Raw genomic sequence first — 19,409 nt, forward strand, 5'->3', positions numbered from 1 at the left:
TTTACTATTTCTTTAAAAGGTTCGGTAACTTAGACTAAAAACAAATATCTTGAATCCATCACATACGAAAGCTGAGACCTCTCGAAATTACTACGCAGTGTAACACTTAGTAGGTCAGCTCAGGAACTGTTAACAATGTTTATATGTAAATAAAATAGCACCACCTTCCACACTCACACTATGTGAAAGGTTTTTATTCACTAATGATGGAAGGGTTCCTGACCTTTTACAAATGTGCAGGATTAGTCTCATTTCCTATGGCAAAAAGGCAAACAATTGTAACTTTCTAAATTTTACTTTGCAGATGGTGATTTGAATGTGAAAACAGGACTGACAAATAAATTAATCAAAATGACATCACTAGAGACAAAGTTTGCCCACCGACCTTTGGGTAGGTGAATTAGAGTAACATTTGACTTTGTGCAAAAAGGAATGCTTCCCACTTACAATGACTTCAGTTCACCGCATCTTGAAAAAATTTAAACTACGATTACTATAATCTGCCATTTTTAGCTCTTAAGTAGGCCTGTTTTGTATCCTCCACAACAGCATTGAGATATGAGTCGAAAAGAGTAACCAACAGCAAGATTTTGACATGTGACTTCATAAGCTGCTGCTGGAATGAATCTGTGGATCTCCATCAGTGATGGACAGTGACATAGGCTTCTATGCCACTGGGTTCCACATGTCTTTGACATTCATAAGACATAATCTCATTAAAAATAATCCTTCCATATGTTTGATGTGGTCTCTCTAAAGGTGAAAGCAGTTCTGATTCAAGTACACCTGTTAAGGATTAAAATAAAATGATAAGTGAACTAGTAACAAGCTGGTGCTAACACTTGCCTGTTCTATTGCAGCTTTTAAAGCTGCCACATTCCAAAATTGTGGTCAAAGAAAAATCCACGTATAGGTCCAAGCTGAAGCAGTCTAAAATGGCTATGTCACTCAAATTATTTAGATTTTACCATGGAGATGAATTTCAGGAACATGCCATTTTGAATCTCCTGTCACTGACCTCTGTCTTTCATCTTTGGATTTCAGTCAATTTTAGACTCAGATTTAGCACTTGTAACATTAAAGAGTGTTCTAAAATAGGAATAAAGAAGTTCAAATTTCTGCTGATCTGTTCCTGGAACCAATGCTTCCGTATCATTTTAGTCTCACTGGTGCCAGTTTAATATGTACACCTGAGCGTAAGTGTATCACAATTTCTTTTTATGTCTATATATAGATAATAGAAATTTGGGACAAAAGTCTTAAAACAAGTACAGGAAAAGTAGGAAGTTGCTTGCAATTATCTTTCTTTTATTTTTTGACATTTTTAGTTCCAGGATGTGTTTTTATATTTAAAAAGAGTAATGTTATATCTGGTTAACAATAACAAAAAGTAATTTTTCTTTTAATTTTGGCATATTCTTTTTTATACAAGTGATCTATTTAGAGTGTTATGCAATAAACAATAGCCTCACTCATAAATTTACACCACACAGTTACCCTACCAAAGGAATCATTTCCATGTGCGGCATATTTTAATCTAATTTATCACTAGGAATGGAATTTGTTTTAGAAAGCTTTTGAAAATGTTAATAAGTTTTAAATTAGTTTTAATAGTATATTTCATAAGAAAACAATCTACAAAATTCAAGGATACATATCTCAAAAGTACTGAACAAGTTTAATTCCGTAAGCAGACAGATTGGTAGGATGTATTCAGAATGCTCATGTTCACTTATAACTTGTTAAGAAAAAGGATTCAAATGCAGTTGGCGATGAAGTTACTGACTGACAGATGATAAAATAATTGGAGCTATAAACTACATTTTAGAAAAACGGCCAAGTGATGTTATAAGCAAGTTTAGACAAGATCTCCAATGACATGAACTTTCCACATTTTACACAAAACACTATTTACCTCACACTTTCTGTAGCAGAGATCTCACAGATCCTTCTGCTGAATGTCTTGATCATTAAAACTTCAGAGATTAATTCAAATGTGGGACTCTGGCCAAATGGGTGCGGAGTGGTGTCACTAACTTACTCTTTCAAGAAAACATGTTCTTAAATGTTGTTATTTGAGATTGTTTTTCAGTTTCAAAGCACAAGAACAAGTTAATCTTTCTGACTATTATTTGTTTCGGAGTTTGTATTGTAAAATTTGTTTTTCATGTTATAATAACCATAACGTACAAAGAATAACATTAACTCATTCACTACTAAAATATGTAATCTGGCATCATCCCAGGCAGAACTGTGGATCCAGAATGATGCCAGATGGCCCTGTTATTGCAGCTGTGCAGAGTGGATGTGGGCTCTACATGCAGTAACATCATAACACTGAAATGTAATGAATGAATTAGAGTTTTTTTTAGTGTAAATATAATTTATTGTCTCAACATCATATTCAAAATACCTTGACTTTATATCAACTTTCTGTATTTAATATTAAGCCTCATAACAATAAAACTTGAGCAATTAATTTAAGGAAGTTATAAAAATGAAATATAAAAGTTGTAAGAACTGAAATGGCGATCTTCCACATTCAACCTGTCACTTCCTCTAGGGTACAGATGGCTTAATGTTGATATGTTTGCCTTGCTGTAAAAAGCTCTTCCATCCAGACAACTTGATACTTCTTAAAATACTCTGTGGCATTATATTACAGTTTATTGACACAAAAAATGCAAGCACCTTCATTTTAAAGTGTGAAACTTGTTATGAAAGTGTACTCCCTTCATTTCTGAGAACAAGGAGTACTGCAGCAGCCAGGAAGAAGTCTGATAATGAGATATACCTAATGAAGTAGTCTGTCTTTCCCTTGTCAATCAAATTCAGTTACCATAATATTAGAATATTAAAAATGGTACACGAGCTTATTATTTTTGGAGGTGAAATGTTTGAAATGTATTGTTGTCCAGATTTCCAAAGATTAGCTGAAGAATGGAAACATGCTAACCTTGTTATACATGGCGCCTTAGTGTAAAAAAGTTCCTTCATTTCTCAGCGAGTTAATCTGTGCAGCTGGTCAAAAGTCATAGCATTTTCCAAGCATCTGCTGAAATGTTTTCATCACAGTTGAATAGTGAATAAGGGTGCAGTCACAGTTAAAAACTGTTATGAGATAGCAAGCTTTCTTTAAATGTAGCTTACAGTTTGGATTCAGTGGGTATGGTACATTGATCTCTGACAGTCTTCTTTCATTGCATTTGTGGACCATTATTTTAAGTGGCCAAAAAGAATCAGAGGAATTCAAAATATATTGTAAACCTATAGCAATTAAGCACTTCTGGCAATTAAAAATACATCACATTTTTGCACCATCTAATGACCACACAAGAACAAAAATTATACAATGTTTCCAACTCCAATTAATGCATAATTCTTCTATTAAAAGTAAGCATCAATTATTTACATGACATTCAGTAACCAAAGAATACTTCAGGCATTGCACAGTGTACAAATTGAACTAAGAGCACAGTGTTGTTTGAGAAATCTGTTGACTTGAATTTCAGGGAAATTAAAATGTAAACTGTTTTATTTTAAGATCTATTCTGTTTGGGATCCATAATTTCTTCAATTAAATATTTCCCACAGTGTGATTTTGATTAGATTAGATTACTTACAGTGTGGAAACAGGCCCTTCGGCCCAACAAGTCCACACCGACCCGCTGAAGCGTAACCCACCCAGACCCATTCCCCTACATTTACCCCTTCACCTAACACTACGGGCAATTTCTCATGGCCAATTCACCTAACCTGCACATTTTTGGATTGTGGGAGGAAACCGGAGAACCCGGAGGAAACCCATGCAGACACGGGGAGAATGTGCAAACTCCACACAGAGAGTCGCCTGAGGCGGGAATTGAACCCCGGTCTCTGGCGCTGTGAGGCAGCAGTGCTTTTATAGGAAGCCAAGTAATTTTCAACAAAATCAAAGAAGATAAACAAGTAATGTAATTTTCAAGTAAAGAATAGATGGTTACATGTTTGATTTAGAATAATCATTTGGCATGTGTAGAAATGAGTCATTGATCTTGTGCCAAGCTTCACTTGCACCTTGAGTACTTTGGGAAATGTTGAACATACATCTGTGAATTTTTAGGTATACAGATAAGCAATAAAACAGCCTACATTCCATGTAATTAACTATGGAACCATGGCAAAAAGGTTTGACTTCAACAAGAGTATATGTAAGCAACCAGTTATTGTTGGAGTCGGAGGACAGGAAAATCAGGTGATTCACCATACTATACTCTTATTGACATTGAATTTAACACTCTGATCCCACTTTAAAACTTACACCCTGTGTGTTAAGATGTAAAGGACATTTAATATTTTACAAATTATTCAATAATAAGACTCAATTTAATATATTATAAATATCAATTGGATTTTTCAAACCAGATTAAACTTTGGAAGTATGAACCATCTTCATAAATAATTAATCTTTTACATGCTAATTGTAAATGGAATTATATTCTAACAATCAACCATGTGGCTTCCCTTCAGTCACTTCCCTACAAATCACTTACAACACAGTAACATGCCCATGCCAGCTTTTATACTTCTCATGAACCTCTGACAACTTTCTTTCATTCAACTCCACCAACATTACATTCTCATGTTTATCCAACTTCCATTCAAAGCTATGCACCTCTTTCTGGTTGTGGCATTCCCTTTTAGAACTGCCCTCTCAATATATCTGTTTCTTTTGAAAACCAATGGATTTGTTAATGACTATCTTACATATATAGCCAGAGTTCTGGTCTTGCCCTCAGTTGGAAAGATTTTCTCTCTGTCATAGAGTCATTGAATATTATGGGGTTTTGGTTAGAATTTCTCTTATTGAGTAATGGGATTAACACCAGAGGTGCTTCCTCTATTCATGGTGCTGTTTCCCTTGAAAACCCAAAAATAAATTCAACAGGGCTTGCTTCTCAAGCTCTCTGCATGACAAGACCTTGCCTGATTCTTCCATGGCCCAACCTTCCCCCCCCCCCCCCCAAGTATCTCAATTGTGGTGATGAGGCTGGAAGGCCATCTGAAGGCCTTTCAACAGTGGATTTAATCAATAAATAGTGGGAAGATGACAGGGTTTCTGCAGAAAACAGCACCAGCCTTTATATTCTATTAGTCTGTTACCATCTAGAAAATCTTCTGTGCACCTTCTAGAATGCAATACAATCCACTTTCTGCAACACAGAGATTAGGTTAGATTCCCTTCAGTATTGAAACAGGCCTTTCAGCCCAACAAGTCCACACCAACCCTATGAAGAGTAACACACCCGGACCCATTCCCCTACCCCATATTAACTCCTGACTAATGCACCTAACTCTGTGGGCAATTTAGCATGGCCAATTCACTTGGCCTGCACATCTTTGGACTGTGGGAGGAAACCCACGCAAACACAGGGAGAACGTGCAAACTCCTCACAGACAGTCGCCTGAGACTGGAATTGAATCCAAGTCCTTGGCGCTATGAGGCAGCAGTGCTAACCACTGAGCCACTGTGCTGCCTGAAGATGTTCTCAGTAGTTCTGTAGCAACAGAAATTCTGAAGGGAGGTTAAGATTTATGTTTAACCTTGGTACTACTTGTCCATCTATATGATAGCTACTTGCAGCCCAGCACCCAAATAATGTCATAATTTGCGAGCACCACACAGAGCTAACCTGCAGAACGGAAAGCCAACCTGCAACTATGAAAGGGCAGATGCGTTCTGGCTGCAGCATAGTACTCAAAATGGCTCGGAAAGACAATCTGAGCATTAGGAAGGGGGTTAATTGTACAGTATGGGTGTAGAATAAACAGGTACCTTTTACTTTCCCCCACTTCCTCTCAGGATGATTGCTGCCATGTTGGGAGAGACAGCAGGTTCACGTTCCACCGAGCTACTAAAACAAGGGTCTTCAATCTAAACAAAAAACTATGAAGATGTGAAAGGCAAATTGACTGCAATAAACAGGGTAAAGACACTTACTTAATCCTCCCACTTTGGATGCTGTCTTATTCATGTTGAAGCCTTATTATGCAGTTAATCTTCAAATCAATATGGTAAGGTTCCAGCTTTCCATTTGTGTGTCAGTGACTTCCACAATTTACCCCTCATTCTGCATGACCTCCACTGTGCTATAGTTCTCTATGATCTCAATGAAACTTCACATTTCCCTGTTTTGGTAGAGCTCCATTATGTGACCACTAATGTGCAAGCATTACTCCAAAGCTTGTGACTCTTGAGGTCCCTATGACCGTGCTTGCCCTGCACTGTCTCCATATTAAGGCCAGAGTAACCACCACCTTGACCTCCACCCCCACCTATCATGACTGTACAACCCATTCCAATGAATGACTAGGTCCCATCATGGTGTCTCCAATTGCTCCCCTTCAACTATTACTATTCCTTCAACTACTCAATACAATGAAGCCAGATGTGAGCTGCCCACATTCTTGATGCTGACATGGACTGGCTGTACCACATGCCCCACAAACCTCCCTGGATCATGTGCAAACTGCCTCCCAACTCAATCCTTCCCTTCTTCAACTGACCATGGCCTATCCCTGAGCATACCTGGCAGGACAGCCCTGACTGACTTCAACCTGGTTTTGCAAAAGATTGCCAATTGGATGACAAGCAGTTCTCATATTGGCTTGACAGACTGTGGCCCAATACATCTTGGGACTGTGGCAGTTCAAGAAGGCAAATTACCACTACATTCTCAAATGCAACTAAGGAGAGGCAATAAATGCGGCCAGCGATGCCTACGTCCCATGAATGACAATAGATAGGAAATGGTTAATGTTTAAGCAATAAATGTATGCTGTACAAATTATACATTCCTTAAGGGCAAAAGAACACAGCAGAAAAAGTAGCCTAACCCTTGCTAACAAAACATGGATAGTATTAGATCCAAAGAGGACTTATATAAACTTGCCAGGAAGAGTAGCAAGAAGACCTGGGAGCAGAGGAGGGCCAGAAATTTGATAATGAGGGGAAAATAGAATTAAGAGTAAGCTTGCAGTGAACATAAAAGTGGACTATAAGTGCTTCTCTGAATATGTTAAAAAAAAGGTTTGCACAGAAAAAGGTCCCTTACAGTCTGAAACACGAGAATTGATAATGGAGAATATCAAAATGGCAGTGCAATTAAACAAATATTTTATTTCTGTCTTCATAAAAGATGACACAAATAACTTCCCAGAAATGTTTGTAAAGCAAAGGGTCTTTTGGAAAAGAAGAATTGAAAAAATTAATATTAATGAATAAATATTGCTGGAGAATGAGACTAACAGCTGTAAAATTGCAGGGCTTGATAATTTATATCCCAGGGTAATAAAGAAGATGGCCAAAGAAATACTAGATGCATTGGTTGTTATCTTAAAACAGTTCCAGAATCCGAGCAGATCAAAGGATGGCAAATATAACTCCACTATTTAAAAACGTAGGGAAAGAGGAAATGGAATTGTAGACCAGCTAAACTAATATCAGCAATAGGGAAAATGCTGGAATTTATTTCAATTAATATGATAACAAGATACTTAGAAAATACCAATGAGATTACACAAAGGCAACATGGATTTATGAACGCAAAATCATGCTTGACAAGCCCACTGGAGTTTCTTTAAGAATGTAACTAATGGTGTAAATAAAAGAGAACCAATGCATTGGTGTATTTGGATGTTCAAAAAGTTTTCAATAAAGTCCCATATAAAAGATGGATTGAGAATGAAATAGCAAACAGGAAACAGAAAGTTGGAATAAAAGGGTCATTTTCAGCATGGAAGATGGTGATGAGTTGGTTATAACTACTCACAATATATTTCAATGACTTTTGATGAGAAAATTGAATGCAATATTTCCAAACTTGCTAATGAAACAAAACTAAATGAGATTGAGAGTGGTAAGGCGAATGTAAAGAGGCTTTAAGGCACTATAAACAGGTTGAGTGAGTGGGCAAATGTGTGGCAGCTGCTGCATAATGTGGATAAATGTGAAGTTGTCCACTTCAGTAGGAAAAGCTGAATGCAGAGTATTATTTAAATGGTGATGTAAAAAGGGACCTGGGTGAACACTAGTCACTGACAGCAAACATGCAGGTGCAGCAAACAATTAGGAAGGCAACTGCACGTTGACCTTCATTGCAAAAGCATTTGAGCACAGGAGCAAGGAAGGCTCACTGTAGCCAAACAAGGCCTTGTTAAGACCAAATCTGAAATATTGTGTGCAGTTAAGGACTGTTAAGGTTCACTAGACTGATTGCAGGGATGGTAGGTTTAGCATATGAAAAGAGATTGGTTTGCCTGGGCCCATATTTACTAGAATTTAGAACAATGAGAGTGGATCTGATTGAAGCAGGCTGGATGTGGAGATTATCTTTCCCCTGGCAAGGAGGTCCAAATGAGTGGTCACAGTCTTTGGATATGTAATAGACCATTTTGGACTGAGATGATGCTAAATTTCCTCACAGAAAACTTGTGGGAGTTCTTTACCATAGAAGGCTATGGCAGCCAAGTCACTGAATATATTTAAGAAATAAATAGATTTCTAGAAGCTAAAAGTATCAGAGGTTAAAGGGAGATTATGGCAGTATGGCATTGTGATAGACGTTCAGCCATGACCATGTTGAACATTGGAGTGGGCTTGATGGGCTGAATGGCCTACTCCTGCTCTTACTTTCTAGGTTTATATGAGCTGCTGTCTCTCCAATGGGCCACAACAATCGTAAACTTGGTATTGTACTAATGGACGGCTTGCTAGGTTACTTTAATATTGAGAGACACTGTGTTATAGGCTATCTTTATTAACTCACTCACCAGCTCACTTTATTCATTAAAACTGAGTTCCTGTTTATTGTAACCCTTTAGTAACCCCTTACTTACTATAACATGGTTTCATTCTTTCATAAAACTGAGGTTCTGTAGTATCCAAATTTAAAAACAACCCTTTCAAACCCATTACTGCATTTATACACCTTATCAGCCCTTACTACAAGCAGTGTTTACCTCTGAATAAGTGTAGCATACAGAATAATATCATCCCCATCAAATCTCCACAAAAGATTATAACATTAATCAGCCCTTACCAACCATCTCCTGGACCTGAATAGATTAAAGTACCTGTTAAATATCTTTGAACTTGGCCATTATCCCTATAAAAAACTAATTGACAAAACAGTGCTTCCATGAAATTGCATGAATGAATGAAACTCATACTGGCAAATAGTAAATAAACCTCCCAACCCAGCAGTAATCAGTTTAATATCCTTCACTCTTTTATTAAGTATAGGTACAATCTTTAACTTATTTAGACCATACAGGCCTGTTAAAGTGAATTGGCCTTGCTGAATTGCCAATAGTGTTCAGGGGTGTGTAGGTTAGGTTAGTCAGGGGAAATGTGGAGTCGGGAAATTGGTGTGGGTGGGTTACTCTTCGGAGGGTCGGTGTGGACTTTTTGGGCCAAAGGGCCTGTTTCCACACTGTAGGGATTCCATGAGCTTAAAAGACAAAGGGGTAACATCTCCTAATTATGCAATTGGACTGGACAGACGTCCTATCAGAAATAGCAGCCAGCACTTAGCACATGTTTTAACCAATCTGCTGTCTCCCAGGATAGAAGACCTTCAAACCTTTGTGTACTAGAGATGAAAGATGTAACACCATAGTAATGGAATTTTAATATATGTAAGAACTGTGTATAAATGGGCTTTTGTAAGAATTATATTTCGGGATTCTATTGCTGCCTCGAATTTTGCTGTGATCGCTGAATAAAAGAGGCTATCTCTGCCACTCACTAATTCTGATCATTATTTGAACATAATCCCACAATATCCTGCAAGCATCATTGCAACAGCGCAGTGGCTCAGTGGGCAGCACTGCTGTCTCACAGCACCTGGGACCCAGGTTTGATTCCAGCCTCAGATGACTGTCTATGCGGAGTTTGCATGTTCTCCCCATGTATGTGTGGGTTTCCCCTGGGTACTCTAGTTTCCTCTCACAATCCAAACCTGTACAGGATAGGTGAATTAGCCAAGTTAAATTGGGGATGTAGATCAGGGGTAAATAATTAAGGTTCCTCTGTATCTGCAATAATGCTTGTTTAAAAAAAAAGCATTTGCCATGGTTAACACTTCAAATGTGTCATTTTAAATTGAAAGAATCTTCTTAGTTCTTAAAATATAGGAGCTATACAACCAAATTTTGAGCCTCACTATTGTAGCCTAAAACAATCTTAACTTCTCCCCTTTACAATTTTTATCTCTTTAGAAATAAACTCTAGTGTTTATTTGCTTTGCTATTGTCTCAATCTGCCTCACTATTTTTAGTGATTTGTATATCCATATCCCACACTCCATCTCTTCTACCCCATTTGGACACTTCTTTATGAATGAGTATGTGGCTTGCATATTCCTCTCAAAAGTGTACTACTTCCAACTTAAGCACATTGACATTTATTTATCAATTGTGAAATAAAGCATTTATTAATGTATTATATTATTTTGCTGTAGTCCTCCTCTGTATTAGTTACACTCTATAGTTTGGTGGCTAGTTAAGTTTTCATGTCAAATGTCATGTTTCTAGGAGAAAATATACTGAAAGTATATTTTTATTACAGTCTGAACACAGTAAATTACTTGATCCTTGAAGAAACTTTGTTCATCCTGATCAGAAGATTAGTACCTTTGAAACTATTTTAGAAAAACACTACCATATTTGAACATATGTTTCCAAAGGCAAATCCATAAATGTTGCCTACAGTAATGGTCTTAGTAAGATTTGCAACTTAAGTGCCCAATTATCAGCTCCAGCTATAGTCCTTAAGTAAAGGAATGGACAGATTCAATTTCATGTACTTTGTTGTGATTTTTGAAGAAAAAAATCAAACAGCCTGCTATTGTTCCACTTTTATTAAGCACATTTTGTAGTCAAAGCTTTTCATTCAGAAAAATCAATTATTAGGAGTTTCCATTGAACATTATTAGTTTGGGTTACCCTGACTCACCAGGGTAGTATGCTGGAATCATCATAAAGCTAAAAGATCTTCCAAAAATGTGGGAAATTCCCCAATTTCCCTTTTTTTTTCAGACCCAGGTTGACAGAAAGCACACACCAGGTTCTGTAATTAACAATGATCAATATTTATTCAAAATAAATTGATTCTAAGTATAGGTAAATAATTATGCACCATTAACATATAACTCTGTTAAAATTCTAACCCCCTTATGAAACTCCCCGATTCACACAGGTAGACCTATAGACACACACAAAAGCAAATGGCGGAGGGAAAGACTATGAGGGTAGTTCAATGGTCCTTATCTACAGGCTTCACTGAGCTGATCCTTTTGACTGAAAGCTGCTGTTCCTCAATCTTCCTCCTCCAGGCACTTTCATCTTTTGGCACAAAGCACAAGGTGACTGGTTCACATTTATAAAGTCATTACCTTATTGGTTAAGAGCCACACCCAATTGATGCGTGAAATAAACTGGCTTTCTTCAGGTTGAAGGAGTCAATATTTTACTGCTGGGAAAAGGACTGCACCTTCCTTTTCAGAGGTCTGATGACTTCTGACTCAAATATTCACAGCCCTGAGCTTTTCAGTGATCTGGGAGCCAATCACATAGTGGCTTACTGGCAGAAGGCCTTTGCCATCAAAACTGATCACCATTCCTTGGACTAATCAGCTCCTTGTTGCTGTTTGAACCCACAATCAAAATTATAGTAAAAAAGGATATGGCCTTTGCAATGTGTTCAAGATACTTCTGACGAAGGAAAATTATTTATCATATATTATTTATGAAGTAAAAATTATATTTCACATCATATCAAAATATATGCTTTGCTGTGACTGAATAAAATATGTGAAAAGATAAGGGAAGAGCATGTAGTATATTTACCCAAAAGCCTAGGCTCAAGTTTTTTTTGGCTGTTATTGAAACCCATTTCTTTTCATTGGGCCAGATTTATAGGAAGTTGGGGCTTTTTACATTTAAAAAAATCCAAGAACTTTGACAGGATACAATTGAAGTTTTAAAATTAAAAAAAGGGAATTAATTCTCACAAGTTCTAGTTCAGGAATGGGAAGAATTAATGCACATGAGAATAAAACTAAATACTGCAGATTCTGGAAAACTGAAATTGAAAAAACATACTGGAAATACTCAGCAAACTGGGCAACTTCCGTGGAGAGAAAAAGACGAAGATAATTCTCTGATTTTTTTTGCAGAGTTGTGGAGTCTTCATGGACATTTACAAATGGCAGGTGGAACCCACATGTGAATGGGTTACATCCATTTCAGAAAGATCCAATTTTTGCAATCAGGAATAAGGGGAGAGGTGTTCACACAAGGAGGAAATCCAAATCCATACAAACCTAAGAATTAGAAGCAGGACTAGAACATTCCACCCTCGGGTCTGCTTCACCATTTGGTAAGATCATGGTTGATCTGAACAAGGCATCAACTCCATTTCCTGTTTGGTACCATTAACCATTACTCGTTTGTCAATCAAAAATCTGAATAACTGAACAATTAATATATTGGATTTCCACTCTGAAAGAAAATATTTCTTCCCATTTCAACTCCATTTGGAAACGTACTCACTTTTAAACTGTTCTGTAGCCCACTACATGGGGAGACAAAAACATTGTTGTAGAGTGTACTGAACCAGTATTCCAGGGCCCCAGACTAATGTTCAATGTACAAAGGTTCAAATAGATGGTGAAATTTGAATTCAAATTGTCTGGAATTAAACACTAGCCTAATGGAGACTATGTAATAATTGTCAATTGTAAATAAAATCTGGTTCCCTAAAGCTCTATCATAAAGGAAATCCATTCTCCTTACCTGGCTTGGCCTTCATGTATCTCGAGACAAGAATGTGATTGTCACTTAACTGCCTTCTAAAATTGGCAAAAGTGGGTACTGCAGATGCTGAAGGTTAGAGTCAAGATTAGAATGGTGCTGGAAAAGTACAGCAGGTCAGCAGCATCCATGGAGCCCTTCATCAGGAATGAGGCAGGGAATCTCCGGGGTTGGAAGCTGGGAATGCAATAGTTAGATGAAGGTGGGGGTGAAGATGATTGGTAGGAGAGGAGGGTGGAGCAGATAGGTGGAAAGGAAGGTTGACAGGTGGAACAAGTCATGAGGACGGTGCTGAGCTGGAAGGTTGGAATTGGGGTAAGGTGGGGTAAGGGGAAATGAGGAATATCGTGATGTCCACATTGATGCCATGGGGTTGAAGGGTTCCAAGGCGGAAGATGAGGCGTTCTTCCTCAGTCTATGGGTGGTAAGGGAGTGGCGATGGAGGAGGCCCAGGACCTGCATATCCTCAGCAGAGTGGGAGGGGGATTAACTGACTTCTTAAGCAAAAGTGAGTACTGCAAATGCTGGAGATTAGAGTCAAGATTAGAGTAGTGCTGGAAAAGCACAGCAGATCAGCGAAGGGCTTTTGCCTGAAACATCGATTTTTCTACTCCTCGGATGCTGCCTGACCTGCTGTGCTTTTCCAGCACTACTCTAATCTTGACTTCCTAAGCACCAATCCATACTGGTTTTCAATTAAACTAAAATAAATGAACTGAAGTATAACCCTTTAGGAAACATTGTATTCCTAGCACGTACCTGTGAGACTAACAGATTACACATCACCATCACAGATGTTCTTGCCATTGTCTACCAGTTCAAGCATCTTAATACCTTTCCAATAAAACAACCTGCCGGCTTTTAACTTTTACAAATAGGCGAACAAAACCTGTTGATATGTAGGATTCAGAACTGGTCACACAATCCCTTCAACCCTCTATTATTCTAATTGAAAGAGGCAGATCCAAATCAAACAAATCTTATAAGCTTTATATCCATGACAATATCTAAAAGAAACTAGGAATTGTTAATTGGTGATTAATAATGTAGCAAGATTAGTCCAGTCCTATTGTAAACTGGAATAATGGTGTATGGGTCCCCAATTTACGAATGTCTAGTTTACAAACACCCATACTTATGAATGTGATTCCACACAGTGTCTTTTTAAAGATCATGCAAACATCTTCTGTACCTAAAAACAGCTACTTTATATTATTCTGCATTGTGTTCCAACTTGCATACAAATCCACTTGTGAAAGAACTCCAGAATTGAACCTGTTCGCAACCCAGGGACTACCTGTATAGGGATATTATAGTGGGATATATTTTCTCTGAATGCTCAGCCTCAGTCTTTCAGCTCTTGATGAAGAAACAAAGTTCATTCATTCAAATTATTTGTGTGGACATCCAAGAACGATCTCTTGAAGTAGACCACTGTGAAAAAGTAGCCGAGCAAAATTCGGTAAGAAGAAACATCTGACATGTTCGACTAAACCAGGGTTTTGTCAAAAAAGCAGGCCTATAGTAATGTCTAGAAGACCAAAATATATTTCCACTGAATATTTTGTTTGCAAAAAGCAGGCAACAATACTGCTTTGAATTTTCAGTTGCTGTTGTAAATTACATCATGTATGATTTATAGATTTTGTTTCTGTCCCAGTTTTGCTCCCTGTCATACCTCCTGTAGGTATTTTCCCATACAGGCTCCAGAGGTACTAAGCCCTCTGGTTGAGCCCAGGTGCCTATTGTTACATGCAGGCCAACACAGTAAGGGGGTTATAAATTCACTGACCATAAATAAGGTCTCAGTTGGGATTTAATTGGTTGTGCCCTATTATTTAAATATGAAATCATTCCCAGTGGGATGTAAAACATAATTGTCACAGATTACAAGACAAATGAACAGGAGAAATTCAGCCTAGGTTATGAGTTTAGTTATTTCAGAATTTTATAACCAAATGTGCTTTGAGTGATGGTGCTGAGCTAACATTAACACTGCTCCATAGCTAATAACATTCCTGGAGAACTCCTCAGTCACCCCAGCATCCTTTCCCTTTCTTTAGCCATGTTTCCTTACAAATGGAGCAGAGTCAACACTTACCCTTTTGGTCCTCTGTTCTACATATCTCAAGGCCAAAATAGTCTTTCAAAATGAAAGTACAATTTACTTGTACTTCTTTCAATTCCAATTGACATTCTCTGCCACAATGTGGTCTCCTCCACTCACCTCATGTAGCCATAAATTTGGTTGCCCTTTGATCTTTGTAACAGGAATTTTTAGACAATTATTTCTTCCTGCTCTGCACCTCAACTTCACTCTCTTTTCTCCTTTCATTTTTTTGAAAACATATTACATTTCTAATTTATCTTGGTTCCAGTGAAAGGTCACAGACTGAAATCATTGGTGCAGGTAGTTTGAGAAACAAGTGTGATCTAAGGGATCGGTTGCAGACATGGGATGCAGGATGACAGAGCCACAGTGGTTACCAAAAGTTGAAACAATTCTCTAGAACGTTCTCTCAGATGTTTCATTAAATTTTAAGCCCTCTGACCTTCAACCCCTCTCCACATTTCCATGCCTACATGCTAGCTTAATGCTAATCCATGCCTCTCCTGCACTCTGTCCCCATGGCCCCAGTCCATACACGCCAATCAACCCCACTTCCCAGTTGCCAGCCATTTCAAATCACCCTCCCACTCCCCCAATGACATATCTATTCTGGACCTCCACCACCATCAAAATAAGGCCACACGCAAACTGGAGGAAGAGCACCTTTTCATCTACCTCGGGAGCTTACAATCACATAGCTGTAACATAGAATTCACCAGATTTCAAATCTCCCCCTCACTCCCCACCTCATCCCAGTCTAGCCCTCCCTCTCTGTCCCATCCTCTTTCCCTGACCTAACCTGTCCATCTTCTTTCCCACCTATCCGCTCCACCCTTCCCAGTGACCAACCACAATCACCTCCAATGTGCATCCACCTATTGCCATCTCACCTACTTTTCCCCCAGCCCTAATCCCTTCCTCCCCCGTCCTGATGAAAGGTCTCAAACTGAAATGTTAACTCCTCCAATGCTGCCTGACCTGCTCCTTTTTCCAGCTCCACATTTTATGGACCCTGACTTTCCAGCAACTGCAGTCCTCACTATCTCCATTATAGCCTACGCCAACTTAATGACAATTGCCACTGTCTTCACCATTAAGCCCTCCATGACAACTCACACAGAATTCAGAAGCTTTGTTGAGATGAAATGAACTAAAGGTTCAAATATGTAATACAGCCTTCAATATATTAAAAAAATTCACACTCAATATAGCCCATTTAGTTTTAAAAAATATCTTCAAGTGATTAATCCCTTGTAAATCAAACCTATTCATAACCCACATCAAAGATAGCTCATCCTTTTATACATTTTGAGCTATCAATCAAATGGTGAATTTAGGACATAATTGTAGTTAATGGAAAGTAACCATGCATTCATAATGACAGATTGATAGTTCATGGAGAAATGCCTATGAGCAATTAATGTAATATCATCACGTCATGATATTTCCATAAACTTTATCTACCCTCAAGATATTTCAGGTCAACTCTAAAAATGTGTGACTCCCATACTGCATATTTAACTTCCTTGCTACACTGAAAATGGGCTCTTATTGAATGATATTTGAATTCATCAGGAAGGTGATCACGGAATATGACATATGATAAATAAAAATGATAAAGCAATAGAACAGGATAGAGTTAAAAATCACACAACACCAGGTTATAGTCCAACAGGTTTAATTGGAAGCACACTAGCTTTCGGAGCGACGCTCCTTCATCAGGTGATTGTGGAGGGCTCGATTGTAACACAGAATTTATAGCAAAAATTTGCAGTGTGATGTAACTGAAATTATACATTGAAAAATTGATTGTCTGTTAAGCCTTTCATCTGTTAGAATACAGTGATAGTTTCACTTCTTTCATGTGTAAATCACAAAACCCTTTTTTTTAAAATTGCATTCTCGGGTTAGCTGTTAACAATGGTGATAGCTAGACAATATGTTGAAGGTGTTAGCCCCCTGTGTTCTGTGTCTATGACCTGATGTTTAGATTGATTCTAATCTAAAAAGTGAGATAACAGAGTTTTACACAAATTCACGCAGTTTTTGAGCTCTGAAAAATATCACTTGAAGATATTTTTTAAAACTAAATGGGCTTTATTGAATGTGATTTTTTTTAATATATTGAAGGCTGTATTAGATATTTGAATCTTTAGTTCATTTCATCTCAACAAAGCTTCTGAATTCTGTGTGAGTTGTCATGGAGGGCTTAATGGTGAAGATAGTGGCAATTGTCATTAAGTTGGCGTAGGCTATAATGGGGATAGTGAGGACTGCAGATGATGGAAAATGTGGAGCTGGAAAAAGGAGCAGGTCAGGCAGCATTGGAGGAGTTAACATTCACCTGATGAAGGAGCGTCGCTCCGAAAGCTAGTGTGCTTCCAATTAAACCTGTTGGACTATAACCTGGTGTTGTGTGATTTTTAACTTTGTACACTCCAGTCCAACACCGGTATCTCCAAATCATGAACAGGATCGAGGTATGGATAATGATAACCAGAGAGTGGAAGGAAGGGACAGAACATATACACTTAAAATGTACCAGTAGATGGTGCAGAATGTGCAAAATGATTAAAAAATTAAAGGCATCATATCTGAATGCATGCAGCATTCATAACAAAATGGATTAATTGGTAATGTTGAGTCAAAATCCTGGAATTCCCTCCCTAACAGCATTGTGAGTCAACCCAAAACAAATGGATTACAGTAGTTTAAGAAAACAGCTCACTGTCACCTTCTCAAGGGCAACTAGGTACAGACAGTAAATGCTGGCCCAATCAGCGATGCCCACATCCCACAAAAATGAAAAAATAAAAAAAAGCAAATATGCATAATTGATAGTAATTTCTGGGACTTGATTTCAAGATGACCAAGGCTTTGACCTAAATATTCAACCGTTGATATTTTATTAGTACATAAAGTTATGATAAAGTCTTGCAGTAGCTCTATTAGTTAAGGAAGACATTGATGTAATTGTGAGTAACAACGTTAGTTATAAAAATCAAGATATATAACTATATTGGTAGAGATAAGAAAAGATAAGGAACCACATGTGGGAGTAAGTTATAGGATCCCTAATAGTAGCTACACTGCAGGGTATTTTGGAACAAATAATGGGAGCTTGTGTTAAAAGTATTGCAATAATCTTGAGTGATTTTAGTTTTGATATAGATTGTAAAAATTAGTTTGGAAAAGGTTGCTTGGATCATGACTTTATAGAGTGTTGCCCAAGACAATTTCTTAGGAAAGTACATCTAGTATCATAAGGCAACACGCTCTTTTAAATCTGGCAATGAGAGGATTAATGAATGAAATCATAGTACGGGAGCATCTAGGCAATAGTGATCATAATATGATAGAATTTCTTATTCTGACTGGGGGTAGAATTGTGGATATAAGACAAGTTTCTTAAACTTAAATGATAGATATGCTGGGCCAGGAGATTACAGATTGTAATCAAATGTAATTCTGCTTCTGATAACTTACAGTGCTTAAAGATACCCAGTCTGTCACTTATCACTGAGCATAATCTATCCTATTTAGCATAGCTGTGGTGCTGCACAATACAATGGGGAATACCCTCAATGTGAAGATAGAATTTTATTTCCACAATTACTGTTTGGTATCTCTTCTATCGATACTGTCATGGATAAACTACATCTGGGACTGATAGATTGGTGAGGACAAGTTCAAGTAAATTTTTTTTCTGACTTGTTGGTGACTCCCATCTCTTGCAGACCAAATCGAGCAGTTATGTCATTAAGGACTCGCTCAGCTCAGTCCCTAATAGTGTTGCTGAGTCATACCTCCAGACAAAGCCCATGGAGAGTGGTTTTAAGAGAACAGGCCATAGCTATGGCAGTATCAACTTATAGTTTTCTTCAGATATCTCTCTAACTTAGAGATTTGTCTGTCTGCAAGAATCTACAGGAGTGAGAAAACAAAAACACAGAGTCCACCAGTCTCTGCTATTTGCATGCAGAATGCAGGTGGGAGCTCAAACTCAGGCTGAAGAGACCAGAATTGGTGAGGCCCTAATTAGCCTGGAAGATTCACCTAACTTTGGGTAGAGGGGAAATCTCCAAGGTAAACCTCATCATCAAAGTCAATTCAGGGATTATAGGTTATCTGTCTGCAAAGGGAGGAAGGAGCCAGCTAATAGGAGCTGAAAATAGCTTTGGACTGGTTTATTTTAACCATGAAGGTGGAGTTTTGGCTGTTTTAAAAGTTAAATGAGGAAACTTTTCTGTAATGCACAGTATAAGTTTCTTATTGGAACAGTGTTTAACTAATGGTGCTTTTAGAATACCTAAAACTTAAAATCTTATCATGTGATGCTACAGACAGTCATGAAAATTTAAAATGCCTGTTTAAAAATTATCCATCTCAACAGGATCATTACAATATTGAGTTACCAGAAGTGTAGGAAACCTCTCCAGCTGTT

At 37.8% G+C, this 19,409-nt stretch overlaps 1 long non-coding RNA gene across 1 annotated transcript in view; it reads left to right on the plus strand.

Moving 5' to 3' along the window:
* LOC122558986 overlaps positions 1-12,668 on the plus strand; it is an 85,627-nt gene extending 72,959 nt beyond the window's left edge. Inside the window, exons 3-4 of the long non-coding RNA XR_006314298.1 lie at positions 305-391; positions 12,219-12,668. This is a non-coding gene — a long non-coding RNA (uncharacterized LOC122558986). The remainder of the gene's footprint in view (positions 1-304; positions 392-12,218) is intronic.
* The last annotated feature ends 6,741 nt before the right edge of the window (positions 12,669-19,409 follow it).

The sequence above is a fragment of the Chiloscyllium plagiosum genome, chromosome 18, assembly GCF_004010195.1.
Source record: "Chiloscyllium plagiosum isolate BGI_BamShark_2017 chromosome 18, ASM401019v2, whole genome shotgun sequence".
Classification (NCBI taxonomy): Eukaryota; Metazoa; Chordata; class Chondrichthyes; order Orectolobiformes; family Hemiscylliidae; genus Chiloscyllium; species Chiloscyllium plagiosum.